Below are 20,548 nucleotides of genomic sequence, written 5' to 3' on the forward strand. Positions count from 1 at the left end.
ATCATACCTTCCCAGTCATTCAAGTCTTCAATACTAGGGAATCTAATAAAAAAATTAGATCACAAATGTTCTTATCTCTCAAGCTCCTCTCTGACAATGGTTCCAAAGTGTTGAATGAATTTATTGACAACAATTTAATGACATAAATATGTCAATATGTGATTGTAGGCTTAGAGGCATTACAAAATATATGCGAAGAAATTGACATTAGTAATCCTTCATACTCAGCTACAACAATAAGGATTCTATTTGGTATCAGGGGCTTGGTCTCTGGAAAAAAACTTAGAACACTAACTCCTGCAAGGTTGATCAAGTTCTTACAGACTACTTCTAGGTCTTTCCTTTAATAGATATTACCCTGGTGCTGAATAAAAATCAAATTGAAAGGACACTCTAGAAAGGTCCCAATCAGTTGAATACCTATTGTAGGGATTATTACAATACAAAAATCTCTCAATAAATACTTATCCCCAATCACATCTAAAGAATCACTTGCACTTAGGCTCCTTTAGTGATAGGCTCTCTATCCTACTATTTTAAGAAGAAAAACTGCTCTATTGGGATCATTGGATTCATGGTGCAAAGGCCTTCCCTCAAGGGTTTTATTATTTCACACTCAAGGGAAATGTGTTCTTACAACCATGGAAAGTTTCAAATATTTCGAGGATCCCTTAGTGATCAATCTCCTGCAAATCTAAAGAAATATGAAATAAAAGAATCAAGGCATCAAAAATACTCAAAACCACCAACTATGTGCGGTGTTTCCAAAACCAATATCAAAAAGAACAATCCAAAACACAATTGTTTAGCTTGCTAACAAGATCAAACCTAGATTCATCAACAAGAGACTATCATGTGCATTAAACCATATTGCAGGTTTATCAGTGAGTCAAGGTGAAAGAAAGGATAAAAATCATTTATCAAATATGTTAATTTATTAAGTAAACCCATGTGTCATTTATGAAATTATAGTGCCAAATATTAAATATATGTATTAAAAATTAAAACACGAGAAAGGTGCAATCCATTATACATTTGATCTACTAGATAATAGAGAATTACTTAGTATTATATGCAAATCTTGAATACTGCAAACCAAGCTTGTATTTCATAAGCCAAATGAAATCATTCATATACCCAATCTATATGCTCGCTAACCAAATTGTCATTCATTATGCTAGATCTCATTACAACAAAGGAAACCCCTATATCTGAATACACATAATAAGGATAAAATCTATGAGTTATGAATCAAATGTTCACAGGGTACAGGATTTCATATATCCAACCTGTTAAGAGAGAGTATTACTTTGTGGTATTCTCAAATTGATGGAACCAAATATACCCTAACACTAATTTCATGAATCCACTCCATACACATGTGCATTTACATTCATTTCACAACATTTCCTGAAGCATTCACGATGCACACTCAATATAAAAATATATTTCATGATCACCCATTATATTTCTTTCCATTAAACACATTGAATAATTATTCTTCATAATATAATACTAGTCTCCACCATTTAGCACATGCAGTAAATTTAATCTCACTAAATCTTTAATAAGATTTCTCTTCCCAATTCACACACATAAGAACTTAATTCTACTAATTCCAAATTTTAAGAATTCTTCAATAATCATGCACATAAACACTTCATACACAGAAGATATGAAACTCCATTTCATTAATAAACCCTGTACATACAAAATACTCAAATATATTTGTTTCTCTCTATGAGCCTGATTGCACATTCATTTAGCCATTAGTTGTCATTTCCCATAGGCTTACAATAAGTATAATTAAGAAATGCAATAGATTTTCCTAATTCCTAAAATCACTCCATAAATCATCTGTAAATCATATTTTTCTAAACTCTAAAGTCACTCAATCTATCCCTATAATCTCATGCTTTTCAAGGTAGATTCTCAAGCTAAAATATTATATATTATTTCTTATCTCTATCCATAGTTGTTTTAGAACGAAAGAAATTAAAATTATGTACACTAAGGAAATAAACTTCATTTTCCATGTTGAAACCCGGTTTGGAGATTTATCTCCAAAAATCTTGATGACTTGGAAGCTCTAATGCTCCCACATCAAAATCCCAAGGTAGAAAATATTTCATGGTATCCTGACCATGAGTTGTTTTTGATAATGTACTCCTAAATCCCATACATATTTTTGTTGTTGATCATTGAATTTGTCATGTTATTGTGCTGTTGCTATTGCAACATCTTGAATTCCACTATAATTTTGGTTTTTCCTTGTTGCAAACTAGATGTTTTCACCATGCTGCTGCTCACTATTTTAAGTGAAAATTTTCTAGCCATGGAAACAAACAATATATAAATCCATACAAGCATACTTTCAGCATCATTCCACACTTCTAAAGTTTCTATCTTAACTCTATGTCTCACTTCAATCTATTGATCGAGCTCTGTCTCCATGCTACTAGCAAACTCTTCGTCCTTTGACTCTATTTTATCCTCACTCACAATAATTTTTGCAAGTTGTTCACCCCTAATTCCTATTTCACTTGCATCAGTTTGAAAATTGATAATCACTTCTGCCACACCTACATGCACACAATCATTTGAATACTAAAAGTTGTCTCTGCCTTTGGTTCGTCATTCTTTATGAGCATCCCATTCAAGTATTGCTCCTCCTCTGTGCTAAGAACAAAGTTTTAACTATGTTCTCCTCTATCTTCATCTTTCCTCATAACAACTTCAAAGGATTGTTCATCATTAATAACACCTGCAACCATAAACAAACCATCAGGATAAACATAATGCTTTTTAGTCTCAAAAATCAAATTTCCACCAACATTACTAGCTTCTCTATTGGGTCCCTATAATACTAGTGATTACCCCACTACTATTGTAGTTGTATCCCTTATTAATATTGTTGTGCCCCTATTGTCCCCATATTGTTATTATTGTGCCCATAGAATCCCTCTATTGTTATTTTTGTGGCTTTATATTATTATTGTTAGGTCGGCTGGGTTATATTGTGACTCCTTAGACTCCTATATAAAAAGGAGGTTTTGTCATTTGAATCATCCAAGAATTGTTCATTTGTGTAATGTAAAGGAGGTTGCCCCCTCGAAGAGGCTGAATTCTAAGGCGTTGATCTCTCTTTTCTATCTTTTTTTGAGTTGGTTTCATAACATTTGGGATCAGAGCTTTGGATTCTAGGGTTTTGCTGCTCCAAACAGGTCATCGTGGCATTTTTGCTATAACTTTTTTTTTGCAATGTTTCAGAAGCTTAAAAAAAACCCATTTAAGAAGAAATCACGCTGAATCTTGGATCCAAATTTCAGAGCTTTTTGTGCTATATTTGCGGAGATATGATCTGAGGAAGTTGGTCTTTTTGCAGACTCCTGAATTACATTCCAAACAGGTGACCTGGGGAAAATCGTCATAACTTTCTCTCTTAGCATTGGATTGAAATTTCGTAAGAAGGTACAAAAAGAGGATGGACTGTAGTTTCTTGTATATAGCTTTTAGAGCCAAAGGTCAAAACAGTGACTCGTGGCACATCGTACAAGTTCGCTCTACTGAACTAGTCTATAATCATGTCATCATGGGAGATTGTGCATAACTCTTCCTTGGAGAATCCAATTTGGATCAGACTGGTGGCATTGGAAAGAGGACATAGAGGGCTACTACAGGTCGCAATTTCAAAACTGGATGATCTGAAATTGCAGAGATACATCAGATTCAATATCAAGCTTCTACAAAGTGAAAAAAGGTGTGTAGTTTTTTCTAAATTTTTGCATAAGTTTTGTTTGAAAAATTAGTTTGAATTGGTAATTGATGCCCCGAGGAAAGAAAATGCAAACACCTAGTAAGAAACCTGAAAGCTCTAGCATGACTCATGAAGAATAGGAAGAAATGCAACATGATATATCAAAATTACGAGACCAAGTGCAACAAGTGTCACTTGCACAAAAAGCAACAGAATCTAAGATGGATGGATTAAGGAAAGATGTAGAAGCTAAGATGGATGGTTTAAAGGAAGGTGTATAAGCTAAGATGGATTGTTTAAAGAAAGGCATAGAAGCTAAGATGGATAGCATGGAAGCTAATATGAATGGCATGGATGCTAAAATTGATGGCATGGATGATGAGATGGAAGAATTGAAGATAAATATGAATAAGTTGCTACAAGAAATGGTCACTAATGGTGAAAGGGTAGTAAAGGAAACTCATGATGAGAACAAAAGAAATGTTAATCATGATTCCATAGACTCTAATGTTGGATCGAAGGCCCACCATATTCCAAAAATCAATATGAGGAAGTTTGATGGCAAGGATCCCGCAACATGAATATTACAGATGGAGCAATTTTTCGATCTCAATAATGTGCAAAACACACAAATGGTACGTATTGAAACTTTATATTTGGAACCAAATCAGTTTGTATGGTATCAATGGCTTTGCTCTCATAAAAAAATTATCACTTGGGAAATTTTTACGAAAGAATTGACAACACATTATGAGGATACAAAAAGCAACACTTTTTTTAGCCAATTGATAAGTCTCAAACAAAAGGGTTCAATAATGGAGCACATTGAGGAGTTCCAAAAATTGAACATAAGGGTAAAAAATATTCTAGAGGAGGATAGGATTGATGTGTTCATAGGGACTTTAAAGGATAATATCCAACATGATGTTCACCTTTGGGAACTTGATTCATTAGAGAAGGCATTCAGGTTAGCAAGAAAAATAGAAAGCAAAATTATGGCAACCAGAAGCATACCACTCACAACTATAAATATGGAAGTTTTGTTGCCCCTAGTATTCCACAACCTATAAGGTTGATACCACAACAATTGGAAGAAAAAAGAGCAAAAGTGCTTTGTTACAGTTGTGATAGCAAATACACTAAAGGTCATAAGTGTGCTGAGAAGAAATTATTCTACATAGATTTTGAAGAGGAAGAAGAAAAGGAGCAAGAAAGGTCAAAAGAAGAGGATATACTCTAGGAACAAAGCCTAGATAAACAAGAAATGAATCCGACCATATCTTGTAATGCATTGGCGGGAATTACCACTCCTCAAACCATCAAGATAGAAGGACAAATCAAGAAGAAAAAGGTAATAGTGTTGATTGATTCAAGAATTACCCACAATTTTATTCATTGTAAGATAGCAAAAGAATTGAATTGCTTCTTATATCCAGCACCAGAGTGTCAAGTGATGGTTGCAAATGGAGGAACAATAAATTGCTCTGGAAAGTGCCATAATATCAAGCTATCAATGGGAGAATATGTATTGACTAGCCCAATGCTTTCCATTCCAATGGGAGGTGCTGATGTTGTACTAGGAGTCCAATGGCTACAATCCTTGGGTACAATAGCTTTTAATTTTCAAGAACTTTTCATGAAATTTTCTGTGGAAGGAAAGGAATTTGAATTAAGGGGTATTGCAGGGAAACCGGGAAATATTATCAGCTCTAATGGTATGACAAAGCTTATAAAAAAGGAACAAAGAGGTGTAATTGCACAACTATGTTTGCTAGAGTTTCCACGTTGGAATCATCTATTTCTCCAGATCTCCAAAAAGTCTTGGACAATCATTCCAAGGTATTTGAGACTCCCAAAGGTATCCCACCTATTCGTGATCATGATCATGCTATTCATCTGATTCCAGGAAGTGTTCCTCCAAACATCAGGCCATACAAATATCCCTATGCCCAAAACAGTGAAATTGAACGTATGGTTGCAGAAATGCTAGAGGCTGGTATAATTCAACCGAGTCAAAGTTATTTCTCTGCTCCAGTAGTATTGGTGCACAAGAAGGATGGATCATGGTGCATGTGTCCGGATTATAGGGAGATCAACAAGCTCACTATTAAAGATAAGTTTCCCATTTCTGTCATTGACGAATTACTGGATGAATTGCATGGATCAATTTACTTCACCAAGTTGGATCTTCATTCAGGATATCATCAAATTAGAATGAAGACTGAAGACATTCCGAAAACAACATTTAGAACTCATGAGGGTCATTATGAATTTATGGTCATGCCTTTTGGCCTTACCAATGCACCTTCAACATTTCAAGGTTTGATGAATTCCATTTTCAAACCATTCCTTAGAAAATTTGTGCTAGTATTTTTTGATGATATACTAATCTACAACAAGTCTTGGAAGGATCATGTTGAACATGTTGACAGGGTGCTACAACTATTGGAGGAGAAACAATTATATGCAAAAAGATCCAAATGTTTCTTTGGAGTACAAGAGGTGGAATATCTGGGTCATATTGTATCTCATGAAGGAGTTAAGGTAGACCCTAGCAAAATTAAAGCCATTAAAGAATGGAAAATCCCCACATCCATAAATCATTTGTGAGGATTTCTCGGGTTGACAAGGTATTATCACAAGTTTGTTAAGAATTATGGGAGAATAGCAGCACCTCTAACAACATTATTGAATAAAGATGCATTTTCATGGACTCCAGAAGCAACAAAGGCCTTCGAGCATCTTAAAGAGGCAATGTGTCGAGCACTAGTCTTAACTACACCAGACTTCACAAAAACCTTTATTTTGGAATGTGATGCTTCAGGAAATGGAATTGGTGTTGTTTTAATGCAAGATGAAAGACCCATTGCTTTTGAAAGTTGTCCAATCAAGGGAAAGTTTTTACACAAAGCTATTTATGAAAAGGAAATGTTGGCAATACTCCATGCACTTAAGAAATGGCGAACCTACCTAATGGGAAGACACTTCAAGGTAAAAACGGATCATGATAGCCTTAAATACTTTTTAGAACCAATATTATCCTCTGAAGAGCAACAAAAGTGGGTCACAAAGATGTTGGGTTATGACTTTGAAATCATCTACAAAAAAGGGAAGAAAAATGTGGTGGCAGATGCACTCTCAAGAAAGGATGAGGATGTGGAAGCATTGTTGTGTGCCATTTCTATTATCCAACCAGATTGGATAAACGAAGCAAGGGAGGAATGGAAGAACAATCAAGAAGTGTGGGCACTTATTCAAAAGTTACAACAAGACTCTAGTACATCTGATACATTTAGCTGGAAAAATGATTCGTTATGGTACAAAGATCGCTTATACCTCTATAAGAATTCCTAGCTAAAACAAAATATTCTTATGGATTGCACACTTCTCCCTTAGGAGGGCACTCATGATTTTTAAAAACTTACCAAAAGGTCAAGAAGGAATTTTTTTGGGAGGGCCTTAAATCAGATATTGAAAAGTTTGTGGCGGAATGTTTGGTTTGCCAACAAAATAAAGTTGAAACAATTAAGACACCGGGTCTATTACAACCTTTATCCATTCCAAGCCAACGTTGGGAGGAGGTTTCAATGGATTTTAACACAAGTTTACCCAAGTCTGAGGGAAAGAGTGTCATCATGGTGGTAGTTGACAGAGTTTCCAAGTATGCACACTTTTGTGCATTATCACATCCATTTATAGCTAGTACAGTTTCTACTGCATTTATGGAAACAATTCAAAAGCTACATGGAAACCCAAAGATTATTGTAAGTGATAGAGATCCCATTTTCACTGGAAATTTTTGGACAAAATTATTTTCTTGTCTTGGTACTCAGTTAGCTCATAGCTCATCTTATCATCCTCAATTTGATGGGCAAACTGAGATATTAAATAAATGTTTGGAAGGATATCTTCGCTGCTTTGTATCTAATAAACAGACACAATGGGTCAAATGGTTGCCTCTGGCTGAATGGCGGTATAACACTTCCTTCCATACAACAACAAAAATGACCCCATTTATGGCACTTTATGGATATTAGCCACCATCCATCACATCATATTTAAGAGAAAATTCTAAGGTTCAAGCAGTGGAACATCACATCGAACATCAACAAGAAGTCCTCCAACTCTTAAAGGATAACCTCGTGTTGGCACAAAATAGAATGAAACAACAGGCAGATCAACATTGCAGTGAAAGAAGTTTTGATGTAGGTGATTGGGTATTCCTACGGCTACAACCATATAAGCAAACATCCCTCAAGCAAGCTAAGAAGGGTAATAAACTATCACCAAAGTATTATGGTTCATACAAGGTGTTGCAAAAGATTGGTACTATGGCATACAAATTGGAGCTTCCTGCAGCTTCTTGATTGCACCCAGTTTTCCATGTTTCATGTTTAAAGAAGGTTATAGGCTACAATATCCCAGTTCAAACAATATTGCCCGAATTTGATGAGGAAGGAAAAATTATATTGGAACCAGAAGCAATCACAGAAACAAGAACTCGACAGTTACGAAATCGATCAATTTCAGAGTATCTTATCAAGTGGAAGAACTTATGTGCTGAAGATTCCACATGGGAGGATGAAAGTTTTATACAGAAGCATCCAGAACTACTCAAGCATTGAGGACAACACTTTTTTGAAGGAGAGGGGCATGTTGGGTCCCTATAATAGTAGTTATTACCCCACTACTATTGTAGTTGTATCCCTTATTAATATTTTTGTGCCCCTATTGTCCCCATATTGTTATTACTGTGCCCCATAGAATCCCTCTATTGTTATTTTTGTGGCTTTATATTATTATTGTTAGGTAGGCTGGGTTATATTGTGACTCCTTAGACTCATATATATAGAAAGGAGGTTTTGTAATTTGAATCATCCAAGAATTGTTCATTTGTGTAATGTAAAGGAGGTTTCCCCCTCGAAGAGGTTGAATTCTAAGGCGTTGATCTCTCTTTTCTATCTTTTTGTGAGCTGGTTTCATAACATTCTCCATGTATTTCCCCTTACTCAAGATCACCTCTGTGAACTACCTCCTCACACTTAGTAGCTTTTAGTTCTTCCTTCAAACTATGTCTCAACTTCTGTCTCTGCTTCTTGGCCCATAATATTTCAATGAGCCACTTAGCCCTTTTCCTCAGGTTCCACCCATACCTATGGTTCTCCTCATTTTTTTGTAGCAAATCTGTAAGCATATTCAACCATGATTTTATCTCAATGAGTTCACTCTTGTATTCTTCATCTTTCATTTTCCTTATGCCAACTGCATTGGCATCTCTGTGGCTTCCATATGAATTCTTCAAATGGCTTCCCATAGTCATCTTCATCTTCCCCTTTCATGAGCTTCTGCTTCCCACTATGACTTGCAAATCACCTATGTAGTAGCATACCTCTTTCGTGCTACACATGCCTCACCAAACTTCTCCTCTGAGTTCAAACTATTGTAATTCTTGGTCCCCTCCTATAGAACCCCTTTCGAGCACTCCTTGCTCTTCATGTTTCTATAGTCACACTTTTTCCTCCATCAAAGATATGTTAGCTGTCAAAATTCTCACCACATCCTCCTTCTTAATTGCTGCTACCAATTATCAATATCCACCAATCTAAAAAACTCAAAATCAATTTACCTTTTTCTATCTTAATCTTGATCTAATTTTTCTTCCATACTGTCACGCAAAATTATTATGTTATCTCTAGGCCTCATGATTTTTCCTTCATGCTATGCACAAAAAAAAAATCATGCTCTAATACCACTTGATGGAACCAAATCTACCTTGACACCAATTTCATCAATCCGCTCGATACACATCTATTCATTTACATTCATTTCACAACATTTCTTGAAGCATTCAACATGCACACAATATAAAAATATAATTCATGAGCTCCCATTATATTTCTTTCCATTAAGCACATTGTATAATTAATCATCATAATATAATACCACTCTCCACCATTTAACACATGCAATACATTTAATTTAACTAAATCTTCAATAATATTTCTCTGTCCAATTCATACACAAGAACTTAATTCTACCAATTCCACGTTCTAAGAATTCTTCAATGATCATGCACATAGACACTCCATACACAAAAGATATGAAACTTCATTTCATTAATAAAACTTGTACAAAAAAAATACTCAAAAACATTTATTTTTCTCTATGAGCCTGATTGCACATTCATTTGTTCATTAGTTCTCAATGCTCGTAGGCTTACAATAAGCAGAATTAAGAAATGCAATAGATTTTCTAAATCCTAAAAGAACTCCATAAATCACTCCATAAATAAGATTTTCCTAAATCCTGAAATAATCCATAAATCATATTTTTCTAAATTCAAAAGCCACTCAATCTATCCCTAGAATATCTCATGCTTTTCAAGGAAGTTTCTCATGCTAAAATCTTATCTATATCCATAGTTGTTTTATAAATAAAGAAATTAAAATTATGTACAATAAGGAAATAAAATTCGTTTTCCATGTTGAAACCCTATTTGGAACTTTGTCTCCTATTGTAGCCACTGCAACACCCTCCAAAATTATGGCTTGCACTCAAATTTCAAAGCCTTCCTTTGTCTTTCCTTTGATTGGTACAAATACTTAAGCTCATTTCATGAGCTTTCCTAGGGTCCTTTGTTCCCTTTTTATTTTTGGATCAACTGTCATCTTTTGGCATGTTTGACTATTTCGTGATGTTTGTGGAACTTTTTTGGTGGTTTCAAAAGTTGATATTTGTGTAAACAAGTTGTCCTAGCTATGTAAACACCCGCCACACTCATACACAAAGTTTTGAGCAATGTCGCACAAGTGTTATCACGTTCATCCTAAATCCTATCTCAAGTGTCGCACTTATCACTTCTTGTTATGAGACAATCACACAGAGGGTTATGCTTTGTCTTATTGTTCCAGTGGCCTATGTTGTTGTGTCATCGAAGTATGCTAAGTGTTTGATCACAAGTTCAAGTTCTTCTTACTCCCGCACTTAGCGTTTTTTCTTAAAATCTTCCTGACCGGGCAACTTAGCTTCACCGGACCCCGACTAAATTGCGCATTGCATAGTCTCAGACCTCAGTGATGGTAGAGAAACTATATGGTACCACATCCTTCCTCCAAAATCCATCCAGAATTGGAGGGCATTCAAAAGGATCTTTCTTGAGAAATTCGTTGAAGTTAAGACCCCTGCCATGTTATTGAAGGAGTTGGGTAATCTTAATATGGAGCAGAAGGAAAAGGTTAAAGATTTCAATCAGAGGTTCAAATACACATTGAACCAATATTGCGCAGTTTTTCAAGCGAACTATGAAACCAACGTTAACAAAAAAAATATGAAGATGCTATTGTTGTAGAGAAGGAACTAAACATTATTAGAGTTATCACAGATGATGATTTCACCAAGGAATCCAATGACATAGGTAAGAGGTCCCAGGCATCCATAAGCAGGGCTCAGAAAAAGGAATCGAATAATTTGGAAAACCTTACTCATCTCATCAAGTCCCTGGCCACTGAAATGGCCGAACTCAAATAGAGGAAAAGCACAACTACTATGAGAAGTAAGTCCCACAAGTACTTCCTCAAAAGGAATGCAACTTTTGGTAACAACAACAATTAGCCAATGAAATCTGCACATAGTTCCAATATGATTTTGAACATTAAGAAAATTGGCACAGATTCATACAGTAGGTTCCACTATGACCATCATTCAGAGAAGACGTGCCCACAATGGAACCAAGGCATGAGAAGTGTGGTTGCACATTTTATTGACTTAGTTGAGGAACAAGCTAAGCCCGATGATGAAGAAGAAGAAGTTGTTGCAGATGATGAAGCTCTAAGTGTGTTCTTGTAGCCCTGAAAAGTACTGCCAATAAGGAACCTTTGAGTGATGGTCCGTCCCATAAAAAGGGTAACCGATACAACTTGAGAAATCAATGGATGACCATTATAATTAAGGTGCCGAAACATAAATTCAAAGAAAATTTGTCAAGAAAATTGAGTCCTCTGGCTAACCCAATGCAAAACATTCAGAGCAAGTCTGAGAAAACTATTCCAACAAAAAGTGTTTCCACCAACAATAAAGATAAAACCATCCCACTACAAACCATAAACCGAGTTCCATTCCTAGACACCTCAGTTAGTCTTCCCGCAGTAGATTACAACATTGTAGAAGATATGAATAAGGTGCATGTGAACATCTCCCTATTCGAACTCACAAAGATCACGAGCCAGTAGGAAATCCTTTTACGAGCACCTGGGAAAAATTATACCAGTAATGACACCTCTTCAGACAAGGGATCTAGCAAGTCTCTTGATGCTCTTGCATCTATGCTTAATGCACTCTATCTGGAAGCAAACACACTCTGACCACCATTCTTGTTAACGTTTGAAATATTTAACTTCAATTTACACAATTTCTTGGTTGATTTCAGTGCATCGATTAATGTCATGCCACTCTCCGTGGCCAAGAAGATCAATGCTCAATGGTACAAGACAAATGCTCAGATCCTCTAGATGGATAGAACTTGTGTTCCAGCAATCGGTGAACTCAAGCTTGTCATCATCCAGTTATTAGTTGATGGATGAGTTCAAAAATGTATCAACATTGTAATTGTGGACATTCTAGAAGAATATGGGGTATTACTGAGCAAAGACGCATCAAGAAAGCTACAAGGATACTTTTCCACTGAGTGGTCACACTTATGGGTTCTGTAGAGAGGTAGGAATAATCAGATCTCGGTAGAGTCAGAGAGATACATGGAGCACACCCTGACTCCCTTGAATGGGCATAACAAGGAATTGGATTTCGCAAAACTTGTTTTCAAAAATTATTTTCTGGAAACACAGTTGGGGTGTTATCTTGTAGATCCATCACCAGTTCCACCAGACGCACATTTGGACCTCCTTTCTGTTGGAAATAATACTGAGAGGGGGGGGGGGGGGGGGGGTGAATCATTATTATCAAATCAATATAAATTTTTCATTTCCATATTCAGATTCATATACGCTACTTCAGATAAGGAAAATTGTGTGTATACGCAACTGTGTGTAAAGCAACAAGCGTATATCCAGTAAACTTATAATTCAGTTAGTTGCTTCTTAATGAGTGCATTAGAACATTATTAACCATATGAACAGTAAACAGGAGCAGTAAAGCAGAAAAAATCATCACACATAAGTAACACACATGGACACCAAGATATAAGGTGGAAACCCAATGTGGGTGAAAACCACTTGCTGCAATTTGTCTTTATCTTCTTTAATAAGAAACTTCTTTTTAGAATGGTTTTGTACTGGTGCAGTCTTATAACAGTATGCAGGCTTCTACCTGCAGAAGGTTACAACTTTTTCTCATTCTCCAGACTCTCCTGGAAGGGAGCTACAACCCCCTTAGCTCTTGTAAGACCTACTGAACTCTACGATCTTCTTTCTTCCTCCAGGGACCACGTTTCATAAATTTTCATACTGGATACTCCTGAAGCACAACACCATAATCTGAAGGCCACGTTTCATCCAATTTTCATACTGGACCCATCCACAAGATTGAAGCACAAAATTGATCACCACTGCAATACACCCATCAACTACACTTGCATCATCAATCTCTGAATCACCCAATACCGAAACACTGAAACCCTGTCAACAACACAGTCACCAGAACACAGAACAGACAACAGAACTCTGCAACAATAACCAGATCCAACTGCAACTTCAAATATCATATCTCATAATGTATACACTACTATGAAGAACCAAACCAGCGTACATATGCGCTTTCACCAAAGCCAACCCGCATACATATCTACAAATATTTACTCATAACTTTGCAACTGTTCTAGAGATCAGTCATACCCAAATCATAACATTCATACAATAAAACATGCATCAATAATTCAGATCTAGTCTATCAATAATCAAACCATATAATGACAAACATTCTAAGCCTTAAGACCCCGATCCATCGTTCATCATCATCCACATGAGTGCATCCTTGATTCAGATCAAGCAAAGCATCACAAACCCATAACCATCTTATCAGATATTCATCACTTCCTCACATGCACCCTTGGCCTAATGATCTTCTCCTTATATAGGTTTAGGCTTCTCTCAATACCATGGTCTGAGACCATTTAGAACTAATACTAGGGACCCAATACCTAGGTTCAACACTTCGGACGCAATACCAGGGACCAAATACCATAGGTCTAAATACCACAGACCCAAAAATAAACTTTCCCACATGTATGTGCTTTTCTGTGCATGAAAGACATGCATAGGCATACGTGACTTTTGATCAGCAATACTGCGTGTATACGCGCCTTTGTATGTAGTGAACCTACATGTGTACACGACTTGGTATATAGTGAACTTACGTATATACTCTTCTTTCTTCATTCTTTGTAGTATGATCATCAATTCTTTGCTACTGACCTGCTGCACTATGATCTGTCATCTGTGAGAGTTGCCATCAAGGAAAACACTTGTATCATAATGCCAACAATCTCCCCCTTTGGACTTGATGGCAACCACCACACCAATTCACTCTCCCCCTTTAACATCAAGGGCAAAGGGCAGACCAAGATATTCTCTTCTTTGATATACATTATGTTGGTCATGCTCCCCTTAAGTACATGCTGAAGTTTCTAATTGAGCTCCCCCTTTGTACATGCCAAGATGTACCAATCCGTCCATGCTCCCATAAGCACATACAAGGTCTACAAAAGCATAACATGACTCTATACACACATTGCCAATGACCTTCCTAAAGACTCATCAGTCTCCCAACCAAGTGGGGATACACCATTTTGACTCAAACACAAGAACCATTACATCATCCATCCCATGCATAGTGGGGTAACAAGATACATCATATGACTCACAAAGACCAAGGACCTAAACAAGACCATGACAGTTATCAACATCTATCATAGATTATATGATCTACACTATAAGCATCTTAAACTGCAATCCATTCTCTTGGTCAATCAAAAATCAGTAGCAATATATGTCAATAAGCATCATTACCAAGGACTTCTAACCATAATGCCAAGAATGCATTATTCAAAGCATATGCTCCCCCTGGGCCCGTGCCAACCATCATATACCACGACAGAACCATTTCCTGAGTCTGTTCTGTTGTTTTTCTTTAGAGCTCCATATACGCAACTATGCAGTGTCTAACTCGCATATATACATGAATTATCTTCATGATACCTGCGTATGAGATTTAGAACACTAATGTTCCACACTTTCAGCTTCCTCTGATTTTGTCATGTCTGTGTACTCCGCTATGCCACATCTTTCTGGCTGTACTTCCTTTTTCTTCCATATCTTTAACTGTGATGAAGTTTTCTCCTTTTGGTAGGGTGCCCAAAATCTTCTCCTGCATTCCTTTGCTATGTGTCCAAGCTTGTTACATGCATAACATCTTACATGTTTCATATTCCTTCTGTAGCAGTCAATGGCTTTGTGACCAAACATATTCCAAGCAAAACAATATCCCTTAAAGTACCTTGAACGTGATGATATTTCTGTGTGACGATCTTGAACCATTCTACTTCTTCATCTGGCTGCAACATGTCCAAGATTATGACATACATAACATTCAAAATTATTCATCGGAGGAAATAGTCGTCTATCAGTTCCACAATTAGGAGCAAAAGATTTTCTTTGAGAAATTTCTTTCCTTGGCTGTTGTCCTCTCATCTCCTTGTTGATCATTTTAGATTTCTCATTAGAGTTCCTTGTCTCACCTTGTGAGCTAGATTCACCTTCAACAAATTCATGAAAACCAAGACCATTTTTGATAGCAGGCGACCTTTGACTACCAAGAATATCATCCAAATTCTTACTACTGTCTTGAAATCGTAATAGTTTATCCTTTTCTTCTAATTTACCTTTCAAGATATCTACCTCAAATTGATGTTGTTCTTCCTTTTCCAGACATTTCTTCTTCAAAATTTCTTCAGACTTTCTTCCTTCTTCCACTTGTTGCCTTAGTTTGATAATCTCTTTTTCCTGTTCTTCATTTAGCTCCTGCAATATTTGACGAACTCTGAAGGCACATTCCAGCTGAGCTTTTAAACTGATAATTTCTTCTTTGAGTGCACTCTGCCTTTTGCTCAGTAGCTCTTGTTGATCTATGATTTTATCTAATGCTTCATTTGCTTGTTCATCATCAATTTGAGGTGATTCAGGATCTGAATACTTGCTTCCACTCAACGGCAAGCTGTCATTGTTCCTTTGAGTTGTCTTCTTCTTTTGACGTGCTTTCTTTCCCATTGTTCTATGGATCTTCTTCAAGTGATCAAGCTTTTACCAAAGGACCTGCTCTGATTCCAATTGTTGGAAATAATATTGAGAGGGGGGTGAATCAATATTATCAAATCAATATAACTTTTTCATTTCCATATTCAGATTCATATATGCTACTTCAGATAAGGAAAACCGCGTGCATATGCAACTGTGTGTAAAGCAACAAGCGTATATCCAGTAAACTTATAATTCAGTTAGTTGCTTCTTAATGAGTGCATCAGAACATTATTAGCCATATGAACAGTAAACAGGAGCAGTAAAGAAGAAAAAATCATCACACATAAGAAACACACATGGACACCAAGATATAAGGTGGAAACCCAATGTGGGTGAAAACCACCTGCTACAATTCACCTCTATCTTCTTTAATAAGAAACTTCTTTTTACAATGGTTCTGTACTGGTGCAGTCTTATACCAGTACGTCGACTTCTACCTGCAAAAGGCTACAACCTTCTCTTGTTCTCCAGACTCTCCTGGAAGGGAGCTACAACCCCCTTAGCTCTTGTACTAGCCAATCCATTTACTAGTACGTAGGCACTGGCCTACTGAACTCTACGATCTTATTTCTTCCTCCAGGGACCACGTTTCATAAATTTTCATACTGGATACTCCTAAAGCACAACACCATAATCTGAAGGCCATGTTTCATCCAATTTTCATACTGGACCCATCAAAAACATTGAAGCACAAAATTGATCACCACTGCAATACACCCATCAACTACACTTGCATCATCAATCTCTGAATCACCCAATACTGAAACACTGAAACCCTGTCAACAACACAGTCACCAGAACACAGAACAGACAACAGAACTCTGCAACAATAACCAGATCCAACTGCAACTTCAAATATCATATCTCATAATGTATACGCTACTATGAAGAACCAAACCAGTGTACATACGCGCTTTCACCAAAGCCAACCCGCATACATATATGCAAATATTTACTCATAACTTTGCAGTTGTTCCAGAGATCAGTCATACCCAAATCATAACATTCATACAATAAAACGTGCGTCAATAATTCAGATCTAGTCTATCCATAATCAAACCATATAATGATAAACATTCCAAGCCTTAAGACCCCGATCCATCGTTCATCATCATCCACATGAGTGCATCCTTGGTTCAGATCAAGCAAAGCATCACAAACCCATAACCAGCTTATCAGATATTCATCACTTCCTCACATGCACCCTTGGCCTAATGATCTTCTCCTTATATAGGTTTAGGCTTCTCTCAATACCATGGTCCAAAACCATTTAGAACCAATACTAGGGACCCAATACCTAGGTTCAACACTTCGGATGCAATACCAAGGACTGAATACCATAGGTCTAAATACCATAGACCCAAAAATAAGCTTTCCCACATGTACGCTCTTTTCTGTGCATGAAAGTGTGTGCATACGCATACACAATTTTTGATCAGCATACCGCGTGTATACGCGCCTTTGTATATAGTGAACTTGTGTGTGTACACGACTTGGTGTATAGTGAACCTACATATATACTATTCTTTCTTCATTCTTTGTAGTCTGATAATCAATTCTTTGCTACTGACTTGCTGCACTATGATCTGTCATCTATGAGAGTTGCCATCAAGGAAAGCACTTGTATCATAATGCCAACACTTTCATGTCCAATTGGTGATAATGAACTTTGTAAAGGTTGCACTACTACTACTACTACTACTAGTGCGGTAAGAAGTCCTTTTACAAATGATATGTAGACAATGTACTTTGACAGATCCAAGACATAGGAGGGATCTGGAGCTGGTTGTGTTTTAATAGACCCATTGTAGAGAAAACACTTAATCTCTAGTCTCTTGGAATTTGAGTGCATGAACAACACTGTAGAGTATGAAGCACTCGTCTTGGCCTTAGAGAAGGGCATTGACCTCAATGTTTGTATCTTGAAAGTGGTAGGTGACTCTGAAATTGTGGTGCGTCAGGTACGTAACACTATACATTATGTGTCACCTCATCTTAAGAGTTATCAATAAGAGGTATGGTAACTCATCTCTCACTTCCATGATTTCAATATTATTTCAACACCAAGAATTCGTAATGCAGTTTTGGATGCCTTGGCAAACACAACTTCTAGGATGTTACCATTAAGGGACGACTTTACTATTGAAATTTTGTATAAACCTTCCATCCCTGATAACAAAACTAACTTACACATTTTTTATGATGACCAAAAGATACTGTACTTTATGGCCAATGTTGACGTATTTAAAGATGCAGCGATTGATGAGGACGAGCATGAGCAAACACTGCAGGATATAACCATCACAAGAAAAGGCAACCTCACCCCTAAGGGTGTGGTATCATTAGAAAAGTTGTATGATTTGCAAAACCATTTTTGGGGATCTGTGAATGCCAAGACCCACAGTTCTACATTTTTGCATGAGTAGATCAATTTAGGAATGGAGAAATATTTGAAGTTTGTCAATATCGGTACTTGTTGCACATCACAAGAGTGGCACGCCTTTATCCGCCTGTTCAAGCAGTACCATGATGTCTTTGCGTGGACATACGATGATGTCAAATCATATGACACACAAATAATATAACATGGATACCAATCAAGGAAGTGGCCAAGCCTTTTCAATAGAAAATAAGAAAAGTTCATCCAACACTTGAGCCCCTCATACAAAAGGAATTGAGAAAACTATTGGATGCTCGGATCATTTACAAGGTGCAACATTCAACGTGGGTATTCAACTTATTCCCTATGAGAAAGAAGTCTGGGGAGATCCACCTGTGTGTAGATTTCCACAATCTCAACCACGCCTTGGACAAGGATAATTACCCAGTGTCATCTATGGATCAGATATTACAAACAATATCTAGGGCCAAATTTTTTTCTTTTCTAGATGGATTCTCCAATTATAACTAGGTTCTGGTAGCAAAGCCTAATAGATTAAAAACTACATTCTATACTAAGTGGGGCACGTTCACATTTCGACGAATGCCATTTGGGGTGGTCAATGCTGGTGCAAAATTTTGATGTGTAATGGGCGTCACCTTCCATGTGCTTATTGTACATATATTTGTGGTCTAACGCGATGACGTGACAGTGTTTTCCAAATAATGGTCAAACCACCTGCGTTAGACCACTTAAGTCACCTGAAGAAAATTTTTGAGCGATGTTGAAAATATGAGATATCCTTGAACCCCAACAAGAGTATCTTCATAGTGTCCGAGGGTAAATTTCTTAGATGTATTATTGCTAAAAGTGGGATCAAGGGAGATGCAAACAGGGTTTGAACCATCACATAGATTCCCCACCCAGTGAACAAGAAAGCTATGTAGTCTTTCTTAGGGAATATCAACTTCCTCATAAAGTTCATCTCCGACTATGCTCAGAGTGTTAAACCAATACAGGAGATGATCAAGAAAGACACAGTCTATAAATGGGATAAAAGTGAAAATGACATGTTGCTCATACTAAGCACGCTATAACAGAAGCACCCATGTTGTACAACCCAGACTTCAAAAAATACTTCTTTCTCTACACTTTTGCTTCCGACACCTCTCTTGTTGTTGTGCTTACTTAGAAGGATTAGTTGAACAATGAATGACCTCTCTCCTTCATGAGTGCAAGCCTGCAAGGACTAAAGCTCAATTACCCTACCATGGACAAACAAGCTTATGCAGTATACAAGGTGGTAAAGCACTTTAGACCTTATTTATTGAAAAACCATTATATTATCTTTGTTCCACAACCAACAGTCAGATCACTACTTGTTCAACAAGAGTTGGGTGAAATAAGGGTGAACTAGATGACCGGATTAAAGGAATATGATCTTGACATCAAACCAATCCACACCATCAAGGGTCATGGTCTCTGCAAGTTAGCAGCAAAAGCATTCAATGCAAAAGAGCAAGAAGAAGAGCTCGCAGGATGGGAGCAAGAGATCGAAATGTACAACGCTGAGCGAGCCTCCCATGCTTTAGATATAAACTCTTGGTACATAGATGTGTGCTAGTACCTTGAGCATGGCATTATGCCCTCTCACTTCTCTATGTGGTAGAAGAGGGCACTCCGACTCAAAGCATTGTCACGTCAGTTGGTGCATGGGGTGTTGTTCAGGAAGCACCATAAAGGGATAACTCCTATATATAGAAGGGAGGTTTAGTCATTTGTATCATCCAAGAATTGTTCATTATGTAATGTAAAGGAAGTTTCCCCCTCGAACAGGCTGAATTCTAAGGCGTTGATCTATCTTTTTTATATTTTTGTGAGCTGGTTTCCTAACAGATATTGCTCGGGTGTATGGAGGCACATGATTCAGACAAGGTGTTACATGATCTACATGACGAGCCAACTAGGGGACACTTTTTAGGAAACACCACAATGAACAAGGTCATGCGGGCCAGTTTCTAATGACTACATTATTCAAGGATGCTCATGTCTATGCCCACAAGTGTCTCATCTGTCAAAGGTGTGCCAAAAGAAATCAGAAGTCAG

This window comes from Pinus tabuliformis, chromosome 7, assembly GCF_031772625.1.
Source record: "Pinus tabuliformis cultivar Carrire ecotype Pingquan chromosome 7, CPIR1, whole genome shotgun sequence".
Lineage (NCBI taxonomy): Eukaryota > Viridiplantae > Streptophyta > Pinopsida > Pinales > Pinaceae > Pinus > Pinus tabuliformis.